Source organism: Hemicordylus capensis, chromosome 1 (assembly GCF_027244095.1).
Source record: "Hemicordylus capensis ecotype Gifberg chromosome 1, rHemCap1.1.pri, whole genome shotgun sequence".
In the NCBI taxonomy this organism is placed as follows: domain Eukaryota; kingdom Metazoa; phylum Chordata; class Lepidosauria; order Squamata; family Cordylidae; genus Hemicordylus; species Hemicordylus capensis.
This window is the reverse complement of record NC_069657.1, coordinates 161,763,689-161,788,204: the sequence shown is the minus strand read 5'-3', so window position 1 is coordinate 161,788,204 and position 24,516 is coordinate 161,763,689. Positions and strand designations below refer to the sequence as shown.

Below are 24,516 nucleotides of genomic sequence, written 5' to 3'. Positions count from 1 at the left end.
CGGTGTCTATTTACTATAGTTTTACTATTCAATATACTATTACATTGTGCACAGTGCATTGATCCCCCATCTTTGTATCTCCTTGGACTGCATGCAGCCCAAGGAGACACATGACATATGGCAGATATATGGGAGCACTCACACCCTTAACCTCAGCTAACAGCCAGGTTTAATAAGGGGATGGGGCTCCATGGAAGCACCGGGATCCACAAGGATCCCAACACTTCACACAACCAGCCTAATCCAGGCTGGGCTGCCCAGTTCTTCTCATGACTAGCCTCAGTATCATTGTGGGACAACAGAACAATACAGAAAATCAAGCAGCCATCCTTGCTTAGACTGGATTAAAAACTTCTAAAGTTTTAAAAGCCATCTTTTCCCTCACAACAGCCTGAAAAGTTGCTCACATTGAGAGAGGGGGAGGGGAGGGAGGGGCTGCCTTACAGGAGCAGATGACTCCATGGACAGTATCCCAAGTTTGTTTCCCCCCATTTTATCCTCACAACAATCCTTTGAGATAGGCTAGGCTGAGAAATAGTGAGTGGCCAAGATCACCTAACTGAGTAAGGACTTTCTGACTGAGTGAGGGCTTCAACCTGGATCTCCCAGTCCTCAAATAAGCAGAATTAACATTGGATTCATCCTGTTGTGTTTTGATTTCTATTAATATACTTTCTGTATATTTTGCACAGGCACACCCCAGAGAAAGGCCTGCAGATGCACATGGAGGATGGTGAAAGTGGAGAAACATAGCAAACATAACAAAAGGAAACAGGGTATTATGTTGTCCCTAAACTATACCAAATGTGGTCCAAATCAGTTCACACTTGCACCTCAAATGTCCATGTGTTTGCCATCTTTAATCAGGGTGGATGACATAATTACAACCTATGCCTTTTAACCATCCCTATGTGACCTGTGGCAAATTTGGTTCAAATCAGTTCACAAGTTAGCCCAATCGCACTTCAGTTGTTCCTGCATCTGCACCTCATCTTGAATTGAGGTGGATGACATCATCACAAACTACACCATTGAGGTGTCCCTGTGTGTCACTCACTACAACTCTACCAAATTTGATTCAAATTGGTGGTCCACAGGTTAGCCCTCTTGAGCCTGAAATACTCATGCATCCGCTATCTTGCATCAGGGTGGCTGACATCATCACAAACTACACCACTGAGGTGTCCCTATGTGTCACTCACTACAACTGTACCTAATTTGATTCAAATCAGTTAGATGGTCCACCTCAATTGCACTTAAAACATTCATGCTTCCACCATCTTGAATTGGCTTAGATGACATCATCACAAACTATGTGTTTGAGGTGTCCCTATGTGTCCCTACAGCTGTAGCAAATCGGTTAGGCAATTTACAAGTTAGCCTACTTGCATCTCTAACATTAACACATCCGTCATCTTGAACTGGGGGTGGATGACATCATCACAAACTAGTGTCCCTATGTGTCTCTAGAACTATACCCGATTTGGTTCATAATGGTCCAGGCATTGCAAAGTTGATAGTGGGGGACACAAACACAGAGGACACATGGATGGATACGCACACGGAATGCCAGGTGATCTCATAAGCCTACTGGAAAGTAGGCTAAAAATCAGGAAATATTCCAGTTTTTGCAGGACAAATCCAAGCATATTAGTATGTTGGATGGGTATGCCATTGTCCAGTGGCTATTTTTTTTTAGATATAATACAAGTCTAACACCAAGTTATCCCGCAGAACAGTTATTTTCCTTTGCTGGGATGATTTATAGCCCCAGAAGACACAACTTGAGTGATTTAATCTTTGAAAAACTTGAATTGCTTAAAGGGATGGAAACAAGTTTGGATAAGTAATGAATATCTCAAAATTGTTTCCTTTTTCAGATTTGTATCTAGGTGGCCAGATTTGGCTTTTAAAAAGCCAAATTCTGGTTTACGGCCCATTTGACCGACGAGTATACTCCTTAGGTTCTGGCAACTCTGGTTTGTTTTTCTACAACTAGTATACAACAAGTATAACAAGTATAACTAGTATACAACAAGTGATTCCAAGAACTGCTTCACATGATACCAAAAAGGTGACATTTGGGTGGGGGATCATGAATACAAACACATTTATGTCATCAGTTTCTAACCTCATATTATATTTTTAGTTTGTGAACTGCCCAGGGACTTACATATAGAGTGGTATAAAAATGTGCTAAATAAAATGAATGGATGGATGGATGAATATATATGAGTGCATATTCTGTAGTTGTACCATTTCAACCACTATCATACCTATTTTCTAGCTTCAATATTGTATCTAACAACATTGCTAGGATAACTTTGAAATGAATTTCAAACATTCTAAGGTTTTGAAGTGAGAATTTTCAATGCAGAAAATTGCTCAGGCAGCTCAGTCTAAGGAAATAAGATGTATGGCAGGAGATAAGAAAAGGCCGTTTTTTGAAGTGGACGTTTCTAAAATCCCAAATGGACCTCATGGAAATAACTTGCTCATGCTATTTCTCCACTACCGCACCATCTCACTTAAAATAAAATGTCCATCTATTTTCTTTTAAATGTTGGGAGAACGTGTAAGCAGGTAAATAGATCCTATATGCAATTTTACTTCGACAATAATGAGAGTCTTTTAAAAGCATCAAATTAAGCCAGTGGAGACGTTCAGCATATTGCATATTGAAGTAAATATGCAAAAAGCAACATTATAGCTAGCATACAGTGAAGAAGCAAAGATAAAATCATAATCCTAGTTAAGTAAATGAGTCTTACCGGAACTTGTCTCTCCCAGCAACCTTTCAAATACATCTCTTTTTTGTTGGAGGTGTTTATCATCTTTAGTATTATAATTGTTTTTTACAAACTGCCTGTCCTGAATGGTCAAGCAAATGTTCATTCTGCTTTCCCGCTGTCCATGGTAAAATGTAATTGGTCTGAACACTTTAAAAAAACCCAAATGGAGCCATGTTTTCATTATCAAAGGCCTGGAAACTTGCTGAAGTGGTCCTGTTCTCCTTTTCTGAAGTGGGTGATCTTTACCAAAAAGCACAGCCAACAAGTACTTGGTCTAGAATGGTTTCACTGAAATGTAGGAGGCAGCTCCAGAGCATCTTTGGACAAACAACAAGGTAGAAATAGCCAAGAGGCCAAAGGAGTCTTTTGACTCAGCATTCAGCTGGGAGACGAAGGGACACATGCCAGAAATTGAGAGAAGTTTCCCAGGGGCGGAAAATGAAAAATTAATGAAACTCAAGGCGACATCCAGAACATGTCAAAAACAAATACAAAGGAATGAGGGCAACTGACAGCAGTCCAGGCTGAAGTACAGGGCTTGACAGCTGGCACTTTGAGAATGTGAACAGAATATAAATTGCTGGTGCTGTAGATTTTTCATTCTCCACTAGAAAAGAGAGAGAGGAACATACACACACAATCTGCCCTTTCCTTGTCTCACTGCAGCCCTCTGAAATATGCACATGACTGCAGCTATAGTTTTTTCTTAAGGCTGCCATGTTGACTGTCAGATGCAAATATTAAGGTTGCAATCCTAAACACACCTACCTGAGAGTAATGACCACTGAACTCAGTAACTGACATTCTGACTAACAAAGCACTGATGCCACGGGGAAAGCACCAATGCTTTTAAAGAGTACCAGTCAGACTAAAGCGGCACTGGGACTAGTGTGTGGTAGGGGGAATCCTCCTCTGGAAGCGCTCTGTGTCACCCAAAAATATGACCTTGAGGGTTACATGACCCTCAGGGGAGATATATTTGAGTGGCATAGAGCCCTTCCCTGGGGAAGGGGAGTATGTCAAAATTTGCCCATACTACTGAGCCAGCCGTGGAGCTGAGCTGGACTTTTCAGAAGCGCTGATGCTTCTCTCATTGCACTGCTGCTTTGTTAGTTTAGTCAGGATGCCAGCCATTGGACTTGTTTCTGAATTAACACACACTGGATTATGCTGAATCTCAGAGGTTCTCAATATCTAAACTTCATCCCAAGCCTTTGCAAATTTGTACAATGTTTGAACCAGTGGGTGAAAATACAAAACTAGGCTACGGAAGTGTCATATCACTTAATATCTGATATTAATTACAATAACAAGTACTGCCTGCCAATTCTACAGTCTCCTGATTCTGTAATCATAGGCTGACATCCACAGTAACGCTGCACAGGTTCTGAAGTGGTGATTTTCATTTATCCCGCTTCCCTCTGAAGCCAACTGTGACTCCCCAAAATATGTCCCTGAGGATCAAATAACCCTCAAAGGGAAGAAGAGATCACTGAAAATCGCCATAGCATCAGTGCAGCATTACTCTGGATGTCAGCCATAATCACTAAAGCAGACTGGATTACCAACTTACCAACTGAAAAAAATGAAAGAAATCCAGACTCGGGCCAGAATTAGCCATTATACCCAAAACATAGAGTTCCTACTGAAACCAGCAGATCCTTATCTAGTTCCTACTCTTTCTCTCTGTAACGTACTAATGAAACACATGACATGACTTCGTGTATTTCCCTTACTACTGCCACCCAGTGCCACTGTTAATTATATGGAGCAGGAGCAAAGACATGCACAATGAAATAATTCTACCCTGCTTTATAATGCTTTCCCCCCAAAAGGTGTCTTTTTTTTATAAGCAAAATTTATAACACTAAAATACAAATCCATGAAACATCAAGATATAAAAACAGCAGTAGCACCAATAAATAAGACCTGTTAACCAGGGTTCCAAAATGTGTAGAGAAACTGCTCTGTGTTCAGCACTATGTTTTACAGACAAACAGCAAATGTGTAGTTACCAGGGGTGTGGCAAGCAGGAGTTGTGATGTCATAGGATAGGACTAGCGGGTGAGCTCCCCTTTCCACATTTATTGAACATGAGGAGGATTTCTTGTGACTAGGGCTACTGTGTCTTTTACAGTCAGAAATAGAATGTCTTTACATGCTAGGAAAAGCGGCACCTGTTGAATTTCTGTTTATTGGACAGCTGTTGCATCATGGCCATCCACCAAGTATGATGATATATCATGGTGTATGTGCAACTACTTTGTAAGCGAGTGTCTGTAAGTATCATCCTGCCAAGTGAAGAGCAGAATGTACCACACGCATGCTTCCCCCATATTTCTAATGAGGTATGACCATGTGCTACAATTCCTTCAGTTTGCAGAATCATAGAGACAACTGGCTTACAACTGGCACATGGATACCATGATAAATTATCAATTAGTTATAGTCATCTGCCTTGACCTATATCACAAAAGAAAAGAAAAGAAAAGGTGGAAGTAGGATTGGCTTCTTTTGAACCACCTCTGTAGATTTCCTTTCAACACGAGTTGGACCTGCAGCCAGTAGGAAGTGGCAGTTTTAGCCCTGTGCTATAGAAAACATCATGAGCTGATTTCTGTGTTTCAAAGCATGGTGAAAAGAGAGAAGTTCCTTATATCTTTTTATCAGGAGGTGAATGTCATTTAATATAATAAATATGAAGTTGAAGACTGCCTAATTTGTGAGAATAAAGAGGGGAGGTGTCAGACAAAAGGGGTGATATATAATATGGTATGCTTGGAGTGCATGTAGTTTTATATTGGCGAAACTGGTTGACCCCTGATAAAAAGATATAAGGAACATCTGACAGACATACAGCATAGAGATAGAACAAAACCATGGGCAGTGCATGTTAAAAAACAACATCAAGGCAGAGTAGTGAATACAAAGCTATTCACTTTGACTTGAATATCTTGATTCAACATCAAGACAGATGTGAGGAAACGAAAAAAATCAGAGTAGCCATATATGTAGAATAGTTAGAACATAAGAACAGCCCTGCTGGATCAGGCCCAAGGCCAATCTAGTCCAGCATCCTCTTTCACACAGTGGCCCACCAGATGCCGCCAGAAGCCACAGGCAGGAGTTGAGGGCATGTCCTCTCTCCTGCTTTTACTCCCCTGCAACTGGTACTCAAAGGCATCCTGCCTTTGAGGATGGAGGTGGCCCACAGCCCTCCGACTAGTAGCAGTTGATAGACCTCTCCTCCATGAAGTTATCCAAACCCTTCTTAAAGCTATCCAGGTTGTTGGCTGTCACCACATCTTGTGTCAGAAAATTCCACAAGTTGATTATGCGTTGTGTGAAAAAGTACTTCTGTTTGCTGGTCCTAGATTTCCCAGCAATCAATTTCATGGGATGACCCCTGGTACTAATGTTATGGGAGAGGGAGAAGAATTTCTTTCTATCCACTTTCTCCACACCATGCATGATTTTATAGACCTCTATCATGTCTCCCTGCAATTGTCTTTTTTCTAAACTAAGTACCCCCAAGTGTTGTAGTCTTGCCTCATAAGAAAAGTGCTTTAGGCCCTATTTATAGTTGCACCCAACTATAAATGTTAGAGAGGAAATGAGGGAAGCAATGAAATTCATTGGCTATTGAGTGTATGAACTTCATTATGCTTTTGTGTTTTTCTCCCCTCAACCCCTGTATGTGTTATTGGAAGCTGCACAGGATTGGTTGATTGCCTTCCGTTCTTTAGCTGAATCATGGTGTGGAGTTGTATTTAAGAACAAAACTCAGCCACCTTTTCATAGCCCTGGGGATGATGCCTTACATCGAAATGTCTACTATTTTGTTACATCTGTAGTTTAAACTTTTGAATGTTTTAAAACTTTTAACTTTTATTGCATACTAGTATTTTTAAGCCCGTTATAATAACGGGCGCTAGCCTCCCCCCCCCCTTATGCGTTCTTCATCTCTTCCCCCCCCCTTTTTTTTGGTGTGTGTCCCTGTTTTTTTTTTTTTTACCTGTTTGTCTCTCTCTGTTTCTTTCTCACTTTCTCTTTGTCTTTGTTTTCCTCCGCCCTTTTTCCCCCCTCTCCCCTGTCCCTGTGTCTCTCCTTTTTACCTTTTTGTTGTTGTTGTTGCTCTTCCTTCTCCCTTATTTCATTCTAACATACTTTAAAGGCTATGTTTTGTGTAATTAATATGCACTGAGGAGGGGGGAGGCGGCTCTGTTGCTGGGATCTGGGCACAGGAGGAGGCAGGGTGTTGACCGCCGAAGTTATGGTGCCTCCCTCCTCCCCCTCCCTGGTAGCCACACGTGGGGTGATTTGGGAGGATTCTGACTCACTGGTTGTCTCGGGCCCGCCGCGGTGTCTGTTATTTTGAGGGGCCTGCAGTTAAGGTGGTGTCGGTCGCGCGCGCACTCCATTCTCCTGAATTCGGCTGAGCCCTTTCTGGAGGTGTTGTCAGTCGGAACCTGGAGGTGACCATTAGCCTTTTCTTCTCAGCCCTAAAGGCGCTCAACAGGTCCTCTCTCTCTCTGTGTGAGTGAGAGGTGGGGGGTGGCGGGCTTCACTGCCCGGAATGACTCTCCCGGTTCCCTCGCCTCTTATTTCTGGGTGCTGCTGCCATAGTCACTGAGGGCTCCCCCTCCTGGGGGGTGGGGAGTGGAGCTCTGGGGGAAGAGGCGGCGCTGTTCCTCTTGTATGTATTCTTCAGCCTCTTCCTCTCCCCGGATCCCTCTTTCCTCTTGTGTGTGAACTTTGCGTCTGTGCCTGCCGATCCTCCACAAACCCATACTGCGATTCACACACACACAACCATTTTGCTCTGATTGATTTGGGTTTCAAGTCAGCTAGTGAGATTGTGGGGCAGGGTGGTGGCTGCTACCCCGATCTCCTTCCTCAAGGCAGATGGCTTCGTTTGCCCCCTCCCCTCCTCTCCCCATTCCAATCCAATCCTCCCCAGGTTCGTGCCAGGTTTCAGCTTCATGCTGTTAGACGCGGCAGCAATATAACCGGCCAGCATGGCCGCCTGAAGCTTTCTTCATATCTTTTGCGGTCTTTGCCCTTCCCATGGCTGCCTGTGTCAGTTCCGTGGCCAGGCAAGGAGCTACCGCCCGCGGGTGTCCTGGAGCCGCCGCCGCCTCTGTCTCCCTGCGGCTGCCGCAGCCGCTTCTTCCCTCCCTGTGGCCGCCTTTTCCACTCCGCAGCCAGCCAAAGCAACAAACATGGCCGCCTGGTGTCTTTGTCCGTTTCTGCCTCGGCCGTACTGCGCATGCGCTCCGCGCATGCGCAGAACGGCTGAGGGAGGCACGGACACACGCCTTGGTGTCCACAGACGGACACCAAGGCTTTTATTAGAGAGGATTAAAGAAGGTCACTGAAAAAGATATACACACACACTTCTAATTTTTTGCAGGCCAGTCGGAAACTGTAGATGGAACTCTAGGTGGAGAAATCCTTGTATCTGCCATTATTTGCTCCGGCTGGATGGAACAAGGACCCCTCTCCCAGCTTGATCCTATGCAGACACAGGCACAAATATTGGTTTAGGTGTGCCACCCCTGCTAACTTAAGCATAACCTCTTAGTCTTCAGGCAAAGGTGTGGGGCAAAAGTTTCAATAGGAAAATCTCCATTTTTTGTTCCTCCCCTTCCCTTCCTTTGCCTGGCCTGTTGACACCAAAGGGTGTATAGAGAATTCTCATCAGGTATCCAGCCCTCTTTTGAAAGCCAAATCCATATATGTAACTGGGAGCGGGGTGGGGGGCAGATATCCTACTCTAAGGCTATTGGGAGCAAGCACAATCTGACAAACCATGTTTTCAAATCAAAATAACAGGTGGTTTTCCCTCAAGTGATTTTGAGGCATGAGAGAATCATCAAATGGAAAGAGAAAACCCAGGACATTATTATGCTAAAGGTGACCAACAAGGTGACCAACTATAGACTACTTCCTATTTCCGAGGTGGATTTTCAATGGGTTTTAATAATTTCTCAGGGTTCCAAAATAAACTTGGATGGATGAGATGATATTTAGACAAAACTTGAGCATCCCAAAGGGAAGCAGAAACATCCTGGCATTAATCAGATCTCAGTTTTCAAAGTCAAAGAAAGACAACCTTGCCTACACATTGCTGCTACATTTCCTATCTATGCATCTCTTCCTTCCTGTCATAGAAGGCGAAGAAAAGGAACCTAACTTGTTCTCCAAATACTTTCCCCCCCTAACAGAGTAGTAAAGTCCTGTACTAATCTTCTTGCCAGAAACCCTGAATGCCTTGGGAGCATGGCCAGGCCAAAATCACTGAAGCAATTGTTCTCCAATTCAATTAAACTCTGAAATATACTGTAACATCTCTCTGGAGATTCAAGCGCTAAAAATCACTCTGCTACAAATTGTTTAAAAATCACAGAAAATAGAAAGTAGAATTATGCTTACCCCAAACAACCCAAAACTAATTGTCACCCCTCTATCACTGGGGGATTTTAAAAAATACCTTAAAAGAAGAAGAAGGCAGCAAGCTTTATTCAGATCAACTAAAATATTAATTGAGCAATCAACTAATACCTCTTGAGTACCCCTTCTAAATGAGCAAAGAACCTTTTAAAGTGGCGATTCTCTTATATTTAGCAGGGGGAGAGCAACTGGCCCTATCCAACCCCAGCACAGCATCCCTTGAGTGGCTGCTGGTGGTGTCTACCTTATGTTTCTTTTGAGATTGTGAGCCCTTTGGGGACAGGGGACCATCTTATATATGTGTTTTTCTATGTAAACCACTTTGAGAACTTTGGTTGAAGAGAGGTATATGAGTATTCATAGTAGTAGTAGTAGTAGTACAAGTAATCAATGTAGGGGTAACTTTAGTTAGTATAAATAATTTTAATGGGTTAGTCCAGTGATCTTCACTATTTTCCTAGCGGAGACTGTAGCCGTGATCCTCCTTCTGAAGAGGGGATCTGAAAGGGGGCATTGGCCCTGGCTACAGCATGTGTGGGGGGCAGGAGGAAAAGGAGGGCAGCAAGAATGAAAGAGCATGGGCTAGTTGGTTGCAGCAGCAGCAGGAGAAACAAAGAGAAAAGAATGGGGAGGAGAAGGAGGGGAACAAGAGTGAAAAAGCACGGGTCAGTTGGTTGGCGGCAGCGGAGAAAGAGAGAGAGAGAATGAAGAGGGGAGGAACAAGAGTGAAAAAGCACGGACCAGTTGGTTGGCTGCAGCGGCTGCAGGAGAAAGACAGAGAAAGCAAACACATGGGGCAGGAGGGGGGAGCAAAAAAGGGCACACTGTGGGTATGAGGACAAGAGGCAAAAGGAGGAAGAAAGGTAAGCCTGGGGCCACCACTGGGGTCTGTGTGGGCCTCCAGTGGCCCTCGGGTCACACAATGAAGAACAGTGGGTTAGGCTGAGAATAAAAAGCATATTTGTTTGGTTTTTGAGGCTATGTTTCAAGTGTGCATCTGACGAAACAGAAAAGGGGTAGGCAAGCTTGAAACTCCAGCTGTTGTTGAGCTACAACTCCCATCATCCTCAACCACAATTTATTTAACAGCTGGAGTGCCAAAGTTGCCTACCTCAACAGAACATGAATGAATCAACTTTCAATGAATGAACATGGTGAATCAACTCTTAAATTGCTTGTGCTACTATACTATGAACTAAGTCTTACAGCCCAATCCTTATGCGTGTTTATTCAGAAATAAATCCCATTCATTTCAATGGGATTTTTTGCCTTGGTAAGTGTACTTCATTGAACAGAATAAGGCTCACAGAGTCCTCTTGGAAAGGGAACTTAAAAACAGTGCCAGGAAGCAACCCAGGGTATGATAACCAGATAGAAAGTCCAGAGTTTAAATAAAGGGTTAATGAACACAACAGAAATCAAAGTTAAATCTAGCAGTTCTGATGTCTGTGAAGCCTGATTCCATCCATGTATGTTTACTTGAAGGTGAGTCCCAGTGAGTTGGATTTATTTCCAGTTAAATGTGCATAGGGCAGTGGCCTTAGAATGGATGAAATTGACACAGAATTCCAACTGTCACTGGGAATCACCGTCAACATTGAAATGCCAGGGTTTCTGTTGGTACTTCCCAAAATTATATCTGCTAGCATGTGAAGGATATAGACAGTTTTTGAGAGGCATCAACTTTTTAATGTTTATTATATCTCTATTCCACTCTCGCATGGGTTCCCAATGACCTCTCATCCAAGAAACCGATCAGCTGCTCCACACTTGTTTAGTTCCAACAATACGCCAGCATCAGGTGGCTCCAGAGTATTCATTGAGGATCCAGAAACACCTACCTACCTCCTGAAACCTGCTTAATCCTCTGCCTACGCAGATCTCCTGTTGCTGCAAAGATCAGACCAACCTGATCCTCAGCATACAACCTGAGACAAAGTCACGTTATCTGCTAGCTAGACCATTACTAATCTCACATGGCAGGACACAGCACTATTGGTCTCCATTCAGGGTCCATTTAGCTGCTTTGTATTGCTGTAAGTGCTGAACAGCAGGAGCGAGAAAGGGGTGCTTAGCACATTAGGGCTGTCAGATTTTATCTCTGCTTGCTTCTTTTCCAGGTCTAGGCAGCAGGACCTTCTGGTTCACACCTGCTGATGCGTGCTCTCCCAGCTCCCACCCACCCATCTCCTGCTGCTGCCTGATAAAAGTCTAAAGCAACTGGCGTGGAAATGACCAATCAGCCATAACAAGTTCCAACAGCAGTGAGTAATTGAGAAGAAAATGTTATGTTAGTGGCTCAGCCAAACTGAGTGAGGATTTTCTTCACTTTGGGGTGCTTTATATGTAAGGAACCTGGAGGAGAGTCAAGGATGGGCTTAGACTGTTAGGCATATGGAAAAGAGCTCAAAAGGCACTTCAGCTTAGGGAACAGATCACAATTCAGTTTCGCAAAGAAGAATGTGTCTACTTTCAGAGATCCCATGAAAGCACCTGTGGCAGACCAAAAAAAAAAAAAAAGATAATGCACTTTTCCGCATATTAAGGTATGGGTCAAACTGCAGTGCTCGCTCTCTCTCTGTCTCTCTCTCTCTCTATATATATATATACACACACACACACACACGCACGCACACACACATATATATACACACATATGCTAGAGCCAAAGGATAAATGCTCAAATCTAGTTAACTTGTGTTCTTTCTGTTGGTGTATTTACTTAGTTCTACACCCAAATTGTAAAAACTCCTGTTCATAAGCTTTCAAACAATCTCCACTTTCTTGGAGTCATTCAGCCATCCCTAAAATGTATTGGATTAATCTGCAGTTGTCTCATTTTATTAAGCCCATGAGGAAAACAGATATGGCATCTGAAACATTAGACTAATCGTAATCTGTCTCTCTCAATAAATACTGTTTTGAGATATTTCCAGAAACATCCAAGCAGCCCTGTAGAGGCACACAAAGCAAGAAGATGCCTCTTTTCAAATAATGTTCTACAATCCCATTTGCTTTGGGTTTTTGTTATAGGCCTGTTTTCATTGTCTATGTGTTTTGTTATTGATTTATAATTTCAACTAGGATTTCATTTAGCTAAAGGGGAACAAACCGCAAAAGGTGACCTAGTATGCCACCCAGCCTTCAGATCACATCTAACACAACTTTTGTTGGTTCTAGGATTGTTATGCACCTCCCTTTTCTGGAGCAGGAATCATTCTGCTTTCACATCCCTACTTAATCAAGTAGGCTTGTCAAACTGGTTCTAACAGGTCTCCTGTACCTGTAACAGATGCATGATAAGCCAAAATGCAACAGGTGATGTTTTCAGTCAGTGTATGTGCATATTAGGAAACGATTCATCTGTTGAGTTTGTGTCTGTCAAGAAGATGTTAAAGTCACAGTAGCCAGACAGGAAGAGCTGGCAAAGTAACTCAGGTAAGCAAAGACTGCTTTGTTGCACATTCTTATGCTTTATCACCCAGAAACCATAACAAATGAAGCTAGGGGGGATTGTGTATCCCAAAAGCCCAGGCAATGTAGCTTGAGACTAAAATCACCATACAGGCCAAATTCAGGGGGAGTCTTATGGATTTACTTATTTCTTTAGTCAGCCACAAAGAACAGGAGAGAGGTCAATGCTGGGTTATCTCACATGAGGTTGCTTCTTTGAAAAGCAACAGAGCACAATAAAATAAATATAAATAAGAAACCCAATGGCTATGTAAAGTCCTTGTTGGTCCATCCATCAAACTGTATTCACTGTCATCAAAAGGTGACTGTATTCATGTAAGATCATTGTGGTTGTGAGCTTAGGCCAGTTAGAGCGGGCTAAGTAGTAGGGTAGTAGGGCGAGTGCTGTGTGTTGGAGTGGGGCTTCAGGGTAGCGACACTGGTCCTTTCCGGTTGAAACTAAGCAGGAGTAGACCGGGTGCTGTGCACACATTCAAGGGGAAACCTGAAATAATAGGGCAAGTAGTACAACTCTGGGTAGAGTTGCCAGCTAGGGACCTTTATAGAGGACATGCAACTATTCTGGGCACCAAACAACTTAGAAAAAGATTGTTGTGGTGTCTGAAGTTCTGGGGAGCAGCTGGAACATTTTGTTTGCTCAGAACACTTTGCTCTGATGAGCAGCTTCTCTTCCTCTTGTCTCCTTCCCCTGCTGGCATCCTACTGACCATCCATCCAATGGAGGAGCCAGAGTGGAGGTTCTGCTTCAGTGGCAGGTTGCAGAGCCACCTGCTCTGTGATGCAGGAGCACAGATAGGTGGGCCAGGCTGCTGCAGGCTGCTTTCTTCATGTGGTGGCAGTGATGGTGGCAGTGAGAAGTTAGCCGTGAGCTAACTTTACTCAGTTAATGTTTACCCCAGGAATGTGCCTAAACCATGGTTCAAGCACTTTTAGGGAAATTGTACTAGGAATTTGAAGAAAAAGGAGAGCAGGTGCTTACCTGCTCTATGTCACCCCATGCAGCTTCCTGCTGGGGCAGCGCACATCTCAATAACCCTCTGTGCGGCATCAGCACACTAGGCATGTGCGAACAGGTTCGACATCAAACCGGTTCGGTGCAACTGTTCAGGGTCAAACCGAACCTCCCCACGCAATTACAAAAAAAAAAAAAAATTATTACACTTACTTCTTCCGGGGGAGTTGTTCAAGGCAGGGCGGGGGGTCCATGGAGGTTCCCTCTCCCCGCCGCAGGCCTCCTTTATGCCACAATTGCCAGGCCATGCAGAGGCCCATTGTGCAGGCACAGAGGCCTTCAAAATGGACACTGCGCCGAGAAGGAAAGGCCAACGAGTGACCGAAAGCAGCCAAATATAAGGGAGACTGGCAGGGGGAGGGGGAACCTCTGCAGACTCCTCCCCCTGCCACCTCAAACAACTCCCCCGGCAGGGGGGGATAAGTGTAACTGGGGAATTAATTTTTTTTAAATTCACACACCCCCGACCATATCGGAGGGTTCAAGAGGGTGCCAGACCAAACTGGCCTCTTCCAGTCTGGGTCCAGTTCAGACTCGAACCAAACTGGATCAGCTGGTTCCGTGCACACCCCTACAGCACACACATGGCATCCATGTATGCACAGGCATCATTTGCATGGTTGGCAACACCATGATGACCATGCAACTGGCACCCACACATGTGCAGACACCATGTGCGTGTTGGCACCAGGCCAGGGCGGGTATTAGGATGTGCACCGCCCCAGCAGTCCAGATTGGACTCGAACCTGACTGGACCAGTACAGTCCGGCACCCCCTCAACCACCACCCCTGGTCCAGTCCGGGGGGGGGTCGCAATTTTTTAATTTTTTATAGGGGGAAAATTGTTTTTAATACGTTTCCCACCTTCAGGGGAGTTCCTTGGGGTGGTGATGGGGGGTGTCCCATGGAGGTTCCTCCTCCCCCCCACTGGCCTCCATTATCACCCCCTCCATCCTGTTCAGCCAGTTCTTCGGCCTGTTTGGGCCTCCATAGTAGTTCGGCACGGCAGCCCAAATGGCAGCTGCTGCGCATGCACAAATGGCCTCTGCGAGGCCTTGCAGAGACCATTTGTGCATGTGCGGCGGCTGAACAGTTCGGTGCATTGACCAAAATGGCGGCCGCCACGCATGCACAAATGGTCTCTGCCAAGCCTCACAGAGGACATTTGCGCACGCATGGTGGCCGCCATTTTGGCCACCACACTGAACTACAGAGGCCCGAATGGGCTGAAGAACCAGCCGAACGGGCCAGAGGGGATGGTAACGGAGGCCAGCGGGGGGGAGGGGAAACCTCTGCGCGCGCACACACACACACACACACACACACACACCGCCGCCCCAAGGAACTCTCCCAAAGGGGGGAAAGGTATTTTTTAAAAATTCGATAACAAAAATTAAAAAAAATTCAAGAACCCCCCAAACCGTTGGGGAAGGGAATTCAGTCCAAGGTTGGACCAAACAGGAGGGTGTTTGGTTCAACCCCGAATTTATTTATTTATTTATTTATTTTTACATTTATATACCGCCTTTCGTTAAAAGAAAACCCCAAGGCGGTTTACAAAAGTTAAAACATACAATAAAAAGGCAATAAAAACATCAAGGAAAAAATATAAAAACATATAAAAACAGGCATAAAAACAATACAACAGATAAAAACATACAGAAGCAGCAGTAAAAACGATTATGTAAAAGCCTGGGTAAAAAGCCAAGTCTTTACAAGCTTTCTAAAAGCCATGATGGAGTCCGAGGAACGAATGGCCACTGGGAGAGCATTCCAGAGTCTAGGAGCAGCAACAGAGAAGGCCCTGTCCCGAGTGCACGACAGCTGGGCCTCTCTCATTGTCGGCACCCGGAGCAGGGCCCTGGCCTCAGATGTCCTCGTCAAGCGGGCAGCAACCCTTGGGAGCAGGTGGTCCCTCAAATACCCCAGGCCCAAACCGTTAAGGGCTTTAAAGGTCAAAACCAGCACCTTGAATTGGACCCGGAAACGAACCGGCAGCCAGTGCAACTCTTTCAAAATGGGGATGATGTGTTCCCAACGGGCAGCTCCGGATAAAACCCTCGCTGCCGCGTTTTGCACTACAGTTTCCGGATATTCTTCAAGGGCAGCCCCACGTAGAGCGCGTTACATTAATCCAGCCGCGACGTGACTAAGGCGTGGGTAACCGTGGCCAGATCTGCCTTCTCGAGAAAGGGACGCAGCTGGCACACTAGCCGAAGCCGTGCAAAAGCACCTCTGGCCACCGCCTCCACCTGAGCTTCCAAAAGCAGAGCCGGGTCCAGTAGTACCCCCAAGCTGCGTACTTGCTCCTTCAAGGGGAGTGCAACCCCATCCAGAACCAGTAAAATCTCCTCATCCCGATTGGCTCTCCTACTGACCAACAGTACCTCCGTCTTATCCGGATTCAATTTCAGTTTGTTAGCCCACATCCAACCCATCATGGCCTCCAGCCCCCGATTCAGGACATCCACCGCCTCCCTAGGATCAGATGACAAGGAGAGATAGAGCTGAGTGTCATCCGCATATTGCTGACAACTCAGTCCAAATCCCCGGATGACCTCTCCCAGCGGCTTCATGTAGATGTTAAACAGCATGGGGGACAAGACCGATCCCTGCGGGATCCCACAGGCCAACGGCCACGGGGCCGAGCAGTAGTCCTCCAGCACCACCTTCTGGACCCTCCCCCCAAGAAAGGACTGGAACCACTGCAACGCAGTGCCTCCGATTCCCATACTCGAGAGGCGGCCCAGAAGGATACCATGGTCGATGGTATCGAACGCCGCCGAGAGGTCCAGCAGAACCAGCAGGGACGCACTCCACCTGTCTAGTTCCCGGCGTAGGGAATTGTCGAACTGAACCAGTTCAACGTTGAACTGGTTCAGGTTCAAACCTGTTTGCACATCCCTAGAATGCACTTTTTAAAATGGTGAAGCTCTTCTATTTAGCATAGGGAGAGCAACTGGCCCTATCCAACCCCAGCACAGCATCCCTTCAGTGCTGGTGTTATATTGTGTTTCTTTTTAGATTGTGAACCCTTTGGGGACAGGAGAGCATCTTATTATTTATTTTTCTTTGATAAACACTGTGAAACCTGTTGAAAAGCAGTATGTAAATGTTTGCAGTAGAGAGACGCAAGCGAATGAGAGACTGTGCACACACCACTGGGCCAGCATGCGAAGGGCTGGATCAGTATCTAGCTGGCTGCCCTGCCTTGAGCCAAGAGGTGAAGTTTCTGGGAAGAGCAGGCCGGGTGACCTGTAAGGGCGGAGGACAGAAGACGGTGTGTGTGGTAAACCTAACCAGGTGATTAATTCAGAGTTAAGAAGCAAGGGGCTTGAGAACTCTGCAACTAGACAACAGACTCAGCAGACATACAGCTTACCTGGTCATCAGCTTCACAGTGGTGAGCTGTATTTATTCTCAAAGTATCGGATTTTTATCAAAACATGCATATTGCAAAGTGGAGAGTTTTTTTTGGTGAAAAGTGTTCTTCTGTTTCCACTTTTTTGGTGATGGATATTGACATTTTTTCACCATCTGGACCTGGCAACACTAACTATGGGGTGCTTGAAGTCCTAGCCTGACAATAGCCTAGACTATAGGCCGGCCAGCTAACTGTAGTGTGCACAGCAGTGTTTCCATTCCCCTAGCGCTGTTTTCATCCTTTGCCATCATTAAGTGTTCCAGGTGCAGGGGTGGGAGAGGGGTAAGCCTAAATCTCCTTCTTGTGGACTTCTCACAAGTGGTTGGCCACTTTGTGAAACAGAATACTGGACTAGATGGGTCTTGGGCTGATTCAGCAAGGCTTTTCTTATGTTCGTATGCAGCCAAACTCAAGTACACTTAGCAGTATCTTTTTAACACTTATCATTTGCTGCCCTTTTATCTTGTCTTCCTCATTGTCTATTTTACATTATACACTCTTTGTGGAGCAAGAACCTGTGCAGTTTTATTTATCTATTTTTACTCATGAAACTGTGAAGTGCTATATACATGAATGGCATGATATCAAGGCATACTTAAAGTACTCTTCTGGGAAGATAAGAATTGGAGAGAAAATAAATAAAACAATAGGATATAGAGGCTAACTATAAAAAGTTCTCTTCCACCACAGAAACATATGTTCAGAGCCATCAAGAAGTACCAATGGAGTAAACACTGGAGTATGGAGTAAACACTGGCAAAATATTCCAGAATTTTGAGAAATCATGCAGAAAGGCCTGCCTGCCTCTCATTAAAGGTATTTATTCATTCACAAATATCATCCTCAACCCTGTGATCTACAATTTATACTTTCAAAAGATGTAGATTTCATTTCTAGGTAGCTTGCATCTTTTTAAATGCATGACCTCAATCATACACTTATTCCAATCCCATCACTAATTTAAAGCATCTTCTGTAATAGAAACTGTTTTATCTCAATTGATTACCATTTGGGTAACACTCAAAGCTTGATTTGAAGCAGGACTTATCAAAGCCCTCAAACTAGTCATCTCAAATACTATAGCTCTTCTCCAGAGCATGTGAAGCAAAGCGTGTGCTTCTGAGAGTGGCTGAATGCATTTCCCTCAACACTGAGAATGGTACGAGGGCGGAGATCAGGGTGCAGGGCTGCCAAGTCGGAGGATGCTGTTAATATGCACACATGAGCCTTGGCACACATTCTGTTACTTTCTTTGAAAGTTTGATCCTTCAGTCAACATCCCAAACCTCATCCTTTCTGCAAGATTATGCTATTTTATTATGCAGATGAAAGCAGCAGTTTTTTTGACCTAGACTATTCAGTAATGGTTCACAATTACTTATCTAACCAAATACATAAAGGAACATTCTGGTTTCCTTTTGTGCTAGAGATTTGAGTGGGGTACGAAGTTTTCAGTAATAGCCATTGCTAGCTATTGCTATTGTTACAGAGAACTGTCAAAATAGACAATTCTACTTAGAACAAAAGTATTGCTTGCATATCATTTCATTTGTAATGTTTTATTTTTTATGAAAATCTCTTGCACACAGAAAAAAGTTTGTTTAAATATGCAAGCCCTGAATAACCTCTTGCAGATGAATCTGTAAAGGTTAATATAGGATTCCCTCCCCACTTTTAATTCTCTAATAAATTACATCTGTATTTTCTGTTTGGCTTACAAACAGAAGTAAACAATGCTTCATGCATCTTGAAAGTAAACAATATGAAACTAGTTATAAATAGTGTATAACCAAATTATAAGTGACATTTAAAATGCCAATAGGAATTTTTTAAAGGATACATAGTAGCTGGACTAGGACCCATCATGGATCGGAACTATGGCCCAGAGTAGGGTTAAGCCTCCTCTGATCCAACAGCTGTTCATTAAAAAAAATTAAGCCTGTCAGGGCTTCAGCTCAATGCCACTGAACAATAACGTGCAGCAGCACATGGTCTGCGCACCCTATGCATTCCAAAGTTTCCAAGGCAGTCTGGTGGAACCTCAAGTTTTTGTCACAAAGCATCAGGGTGTTGTTGTTGGTGTTGTTGTTACAAACAGGTAAGTTTATAGCCCCTGCAGATGTAGCAGACAGCTTGGAAACAAGACCACTGAGCATACATACACAGTATCTAGTAGCTAGTGGTGAGAAGATGAGAATGAGCAAATTGAAGTCAAATATCAACAACACAGAAATAAGGAATGGCAGCAGGTCTTAGCACCAGAGGATCAGAGAAAGAGAGGGGTGCACATCATTGGTGGGATGCAGCCTCCCTGTTATGCAGGCAAACAATCTGGGAATGCATCTTGGATATATCACTGCACCTGGACCATCAGGTGAGTGCCAATAGCCATAGATGCTTGTCACAAACTCGCATCTAATGATAGAGATGCATCCCTGAAGGAGAATTAAGTTAATGAGCACACATCACATCAGGATGACAGTGGTCTTATTGTGATCATCCACAAATAATTCACAATGCTGGCTTTTTAACAGTAAAACTCGAAATGGCACAGAGTTTGTGTGCTTTCAAAACCACCTCATCCTATATGTTCTGCTGTGATCTGTAAGATTAACCAGGAGAGCCCTGTTGGCTCTATCATCCACACATCATGTCTATTCACTGAGGACATGTAGAGAGCCCCAGTCCATAAGAAGGACTATTCTATACTTCACCACTGTGGAACTTCCTCTGCTTGAAGACTTGAGAATTCTGAATATGAGCATCAACATACAGGAAGGACTTGTGGTGCTCAAATCAATGCGGGGAAGGCTTACTACCTACATTCAATCCCTTTTAACAGAAAAACACGTGCTCCTCTTAATAATTATTTCCATACTTTAATGGCAAACGTCTTCTTGTTCATTTCCATTTGAACTCATAGATTAATTCACAAGAGCTTGGCATTTCACAAATCAACTTCCCATTTGCAATATCTGTTTCATTGATTGCAATTCATGGCTATATGTTGTGGAGAAAGATGCATTATGAGATCAGTTGTTTCCACTTGGAGGAGCCTCTTCCCCTCCTCCCACCACCATCTCTATTTCAGACAAAGGAACTCTGATAAATAGATTATTATGCCTAACTAGGCATCACTTCTGCACCTATTTACTTCCCAAATCAGAATCCGTCATATCAAGGTGTCCCCAGACAAATACAAGGAGAAAAACAAAACCCAACAGAAGGAAAATTAAATGAATGAAGTTTAAAAGATGCACCTTCTCCTGAATTTCAAGGCTTCTCTCTGTGGTGCTGAAAGTAATTCAAGCTGTGATTTCTGCTACCACTTTGTCTAATTACTCCTAAACTGTTTAGCTTTTTATCCCCTGGATGCCTACATGTGTTAAAGCTGAAATCTAGTCATATTTCACACAAGTCATCCCCTCTAATTGAAAATTACAACAGAGAACAATTTTAAATGCCTACAGTCAATTTGCATGCTTTTAGATTCCCGTTCACATTAAATAAAAATGTTATATGAGTAAGGATACTGCAAAAGCTTCCATTATTTGGGATTTAGCTTAGACCTATGTATTTGCAACAATCAACATTAAAAGCAAAACTGATATAGAGTACAGGTCAACACTTCATTGAAAATATAATGAACCTTGCCAAAAACCAAAGAATAGTATGTTAGAAAACTGGGGTTCCTATTCCTGCTAAATTTTATAATTGAAAGCAAGTGGAACACAGCAGCCAGGACAGGGGATTTCCTATGTCTAACTTCCCTTACCATGATCACAACTGGAAGTGATGAATAACCTGGTCAAAGCTTTGCAGTAGATTTTGAATGGCAGAAAAACCTTAATGTGGCCTCTTTTGACCAGACAGTGGCTCGTTTGAGCAGCACTAGTATTCATCCAGGTGCTTCTCTTAGTGGATCCCATGGGGTTCCCACCCAGATACCTGTCAGGTGTTCACAGGCCATCCTCCTTACACCTGCTACATGCCATAACCTAGATGACATATACAAATGATGTTTAAAGATGCAGGTACGTCATCCACATTTCATGTGTTCACCGTAGCAAACCCTACACACAGCCGTCATGTTTGCTGCAGTGAGTGTGGAACTGCCCTTAGTAGCTGTCTTTTTGAATCTTGTTGAGAGCATTGCTGATTTGTTGGAGCCTATATCGTTCTTTAAACATAGCTGTAGATTGTCTGGCTGCTTAATGTGATTTCTTATATTTATTTTTCAGCCGTAACTCAATTGAAAGACGTTTTTCTCCTTCTAAGCCACAGCATAGTAATGAATTTCCTCACTGCTCCCATCAATCTCACTATCTCTTTGTTGTTCTTTAAAAAGTAAAGAGAGACTATCTCCCTCAGCACGACAAAGTGGATTTTAATCAAACATTTCTGTCATTGGGATTGTGCATGCTTCCAGTGAGGAGGGACTGATAGAGCTGATACTTTAACAGCCCCAGGAGATGCTCACCACCTTCAGCTAGCAAGCAAGCAAGCAACTGAGGAGGGGGTTAGCTTCTTCTGGAGAGAAAGCTCAGACTCTTGAGGAGGAAGTTCAGGTTCTATATACAGTGCATATATGTCTTTCTGTTTTCATAGTTTGTCTCAAACCAATTACTACTGAAAGAGCCACACAGTTTCTATTTCCAAGTACTGGTTTTTCAAATCCTAAAGCTACACGTATTGATAGCAGTATTCTGGAACAGCTGGTTTTTTAAAAAAATGTGAAGGACAAAAAAATATCGCAAGCACCTTGTGCAAGCCTGCACCTCATCTTGCGTTTGTCTTGGTTGGTGCTCTTCTTCAGAATGTAAGTGTAAACTGCACAAGTGTAAAATATGTGAATGTAGTGTAAACTGCACAGGAATCATAGGTAGCTGTGTCAATCCTTTTGGTGGGGTGGGCATCAGAAGCCAGTGTTGGGTTATGCCTTTATTAGGACCAACTAAAAAGCTTGCTCACTACTTTGTGACATTTTAGTTGATCCTCATAAAGATAATATCCTACTTTGGCTTAGGTATACCAGTAAGTGTGCTCCTTTGTGGTGGTGGAGGTGGTATTCTTTCTGTGTGCTATCATAGGAGACTGAGTAACTCAGGGAAATAGAGAAAATCGACACAACATAAAACAGCCTTGGACAGGGTAAAAGAGAAATATTCAGTCAAAAAGCATGAGAAGGACAGTGAAACTTTCTTATACAATGCACAATAGTCTATAACCTGTAATTGCTACCTGTAATGGCTTGCCACACCTTTTCTCCTTTAGTTAAATATACGAGGGACAACTTTTAAAGGAGAGTGTCTAGGTGGGTCTGAGTTATCTATTCTGGGAAAGTACATAATTTGTCCATTGGCTTTTCTTCTCCCTGCCTAGGAGACAGGAAAGGGACACTGCACTCTACCTGTAGGACATCTGGCATCATTGTCCTCACCTATGGTACCTAATATTTGAACCAAGTTCCCATAGCTTGCTGGGTGCTGGTACGGAGTTTGAGATTTAGTTGTACAGCAGTGGATAGTGGCTGTAGCGGCCTTTTGCAGGAGATTTCACAGTGCAAATCCTTGCCATAATATTGATCCAAACAAAATGCTTTAACTGGGTTGCATGAATGGCCACTTGTTAAATGGCTATGGAGAGCTAAAGCAGGAGTCCAACAAAGCAGTCTCCTTTTGAGTCACATTGTAATTGATTTTTTTTAAGCTTTCTCTTGTATTGTAAACAATGAACCACTTACAACAGGCAGCTATCAGCTCTTCCCCTTCCCAGTTTTCTCAAATCTGAACTGAAGAGCACTTGGCATTTATAAGGTGCAGGCTATAATACAGGTTTATTTCCTTGCTGTTAACAGGAGCCTGCCCCTCTCCCACTCTGCTGTATTGAAATTCAGGGTCCACAGTGAAAGCAGTTTTCTTGAGTCAGGGCCCTCCTGTGAAGCAGAGCTTTTCAGGGGGAAATCCTGAGCTAGATCACTCTGCCACTGCACCTTTTCACCCGTTCCCACCAGCTGAGAACTCCTTTATAGATTCCTCTCATTTCAGACATTGTACAAGCCCACTACTTCACAATCCCACACAGCATGATCAGTTCAAGAGGGTGGGCCACCACAGATGTTTGAGAAAGCTGGACAAAAACCTTCTAACACAGTCTTTGCTTTCCTCTTGGTCTGAACTAGGCTTGCTATTAACCATATTACTGCATCTGCAATTAAGATTACAAGAAGAGTACATTTCCCACACACTTTTCCAATGTATACTTTTGGATGAACTGGAGATTCTAATTTCCATTAGCGATTGTGAGTGCAGGGTGGATTAATGCAGAATATCAAGGTGTGATCTTGGATAGGTAATCCACGAGACAGAAGGTGAAACAATACTGTACCAGGGCCTATGTGGGCAGTGGCAGTTGTCTGAAGTGCTTCAGAACAGCTTCATGGGCAACCACCAACTTTTAAAAACAATGCAATGTGTCTGGCATCACAGTCATGCTACAAAGGGACAGGCACAATGCATTGATATTTAAAAAGATGGCGGCTGACAGCACAGCTGCCATGAAGTGGGCTGCTGCCACTGTCCCCACCACTCAGTTAAGTCCCAATCAGGGGGAAGGAACTCCATCCTCACCATCAGACCTCTGCTTCGTAATAAAGGCCTCTGGGTGAACCACATTCCTGCCAACATGTCCCTATATTCCCATTCAGGTGAATGGAGAAATAGGGACATGTTGGCAGGTATGGAGCCATGCTTTGGAGATTAAAGGGAACAATGCGTCCCCTCAGTCCACTCCATACTGAAAGGAAGCAACATTCACGTAGTAAACCAACTGAGACAAGCTTGCTTGACCTAGAGAATTTAATTAGAATGTTTGGCTGTCTACAGTTTTCAAGTTTTATTCCTACTAACTTAAAGCTTTCTTATTAACTTGCACAACTTTACAGCTTGTGTGTGAAAAGGAAAAATCCAGTCTCATATATCAAGAGGTTATGTGTTTAATTTCCTCCTGGCATGTTGACATTACAGAGGTAACCCTTTGCTAGCCAATCTTTAGGGCTGTGAAGGAAATCTATATTACAGAAGTGCTGTTTCTAATTCTAGAGACAGGAACTCCCTAAAGCTGAAACCCACAGAACCTATTTACAACACATACCACAGGTTCACCAACATTATCCACAGGACACTGGGCCACAAGCAAAGACGACTGAACTCAGTCCTGCATGCCAGAAGTGATTTTTAAAACAACAGTTTAACTGAACAATCCAGATATGTCAAGCAAGTGACCCAGATCTTTTAAGTCTCAAGAGAAGAGGCCAGAAACAGAAAAATAAAACAAACATACTAGCCACAATAGTTGTAAGA

General features: G+C 43.7%; 1 protein-coding gene and 1 long non-coding RNA gene across 10 annotated transcripts in view; one reads left to right on the top strand and one right to left on the bottom strand.

The window, feature by feature from the left end:
- The window catches only part of KALRN (kalirin RhoGEF kinase), a 920,107-nt gene that overhangs the window by 611,393 nt on the left and 284,198 nt on the right, over nt 1–24,516 (bottom strand). The gene's annotated exons all lie outside the window — the stretch shown is intronic.
- LOC128322870 (uncharacterized) lies at nt 11,373–21,983 on the top strand. Its single transcript, XR_008306040.1, has 3 exons — nt 11,373–11,509; nt 17,846–17,971; nt 21,397–21,983. It is a non-coding gene; the product is annotated as an uncharacterized LOC128322870 (long non-coding RNA).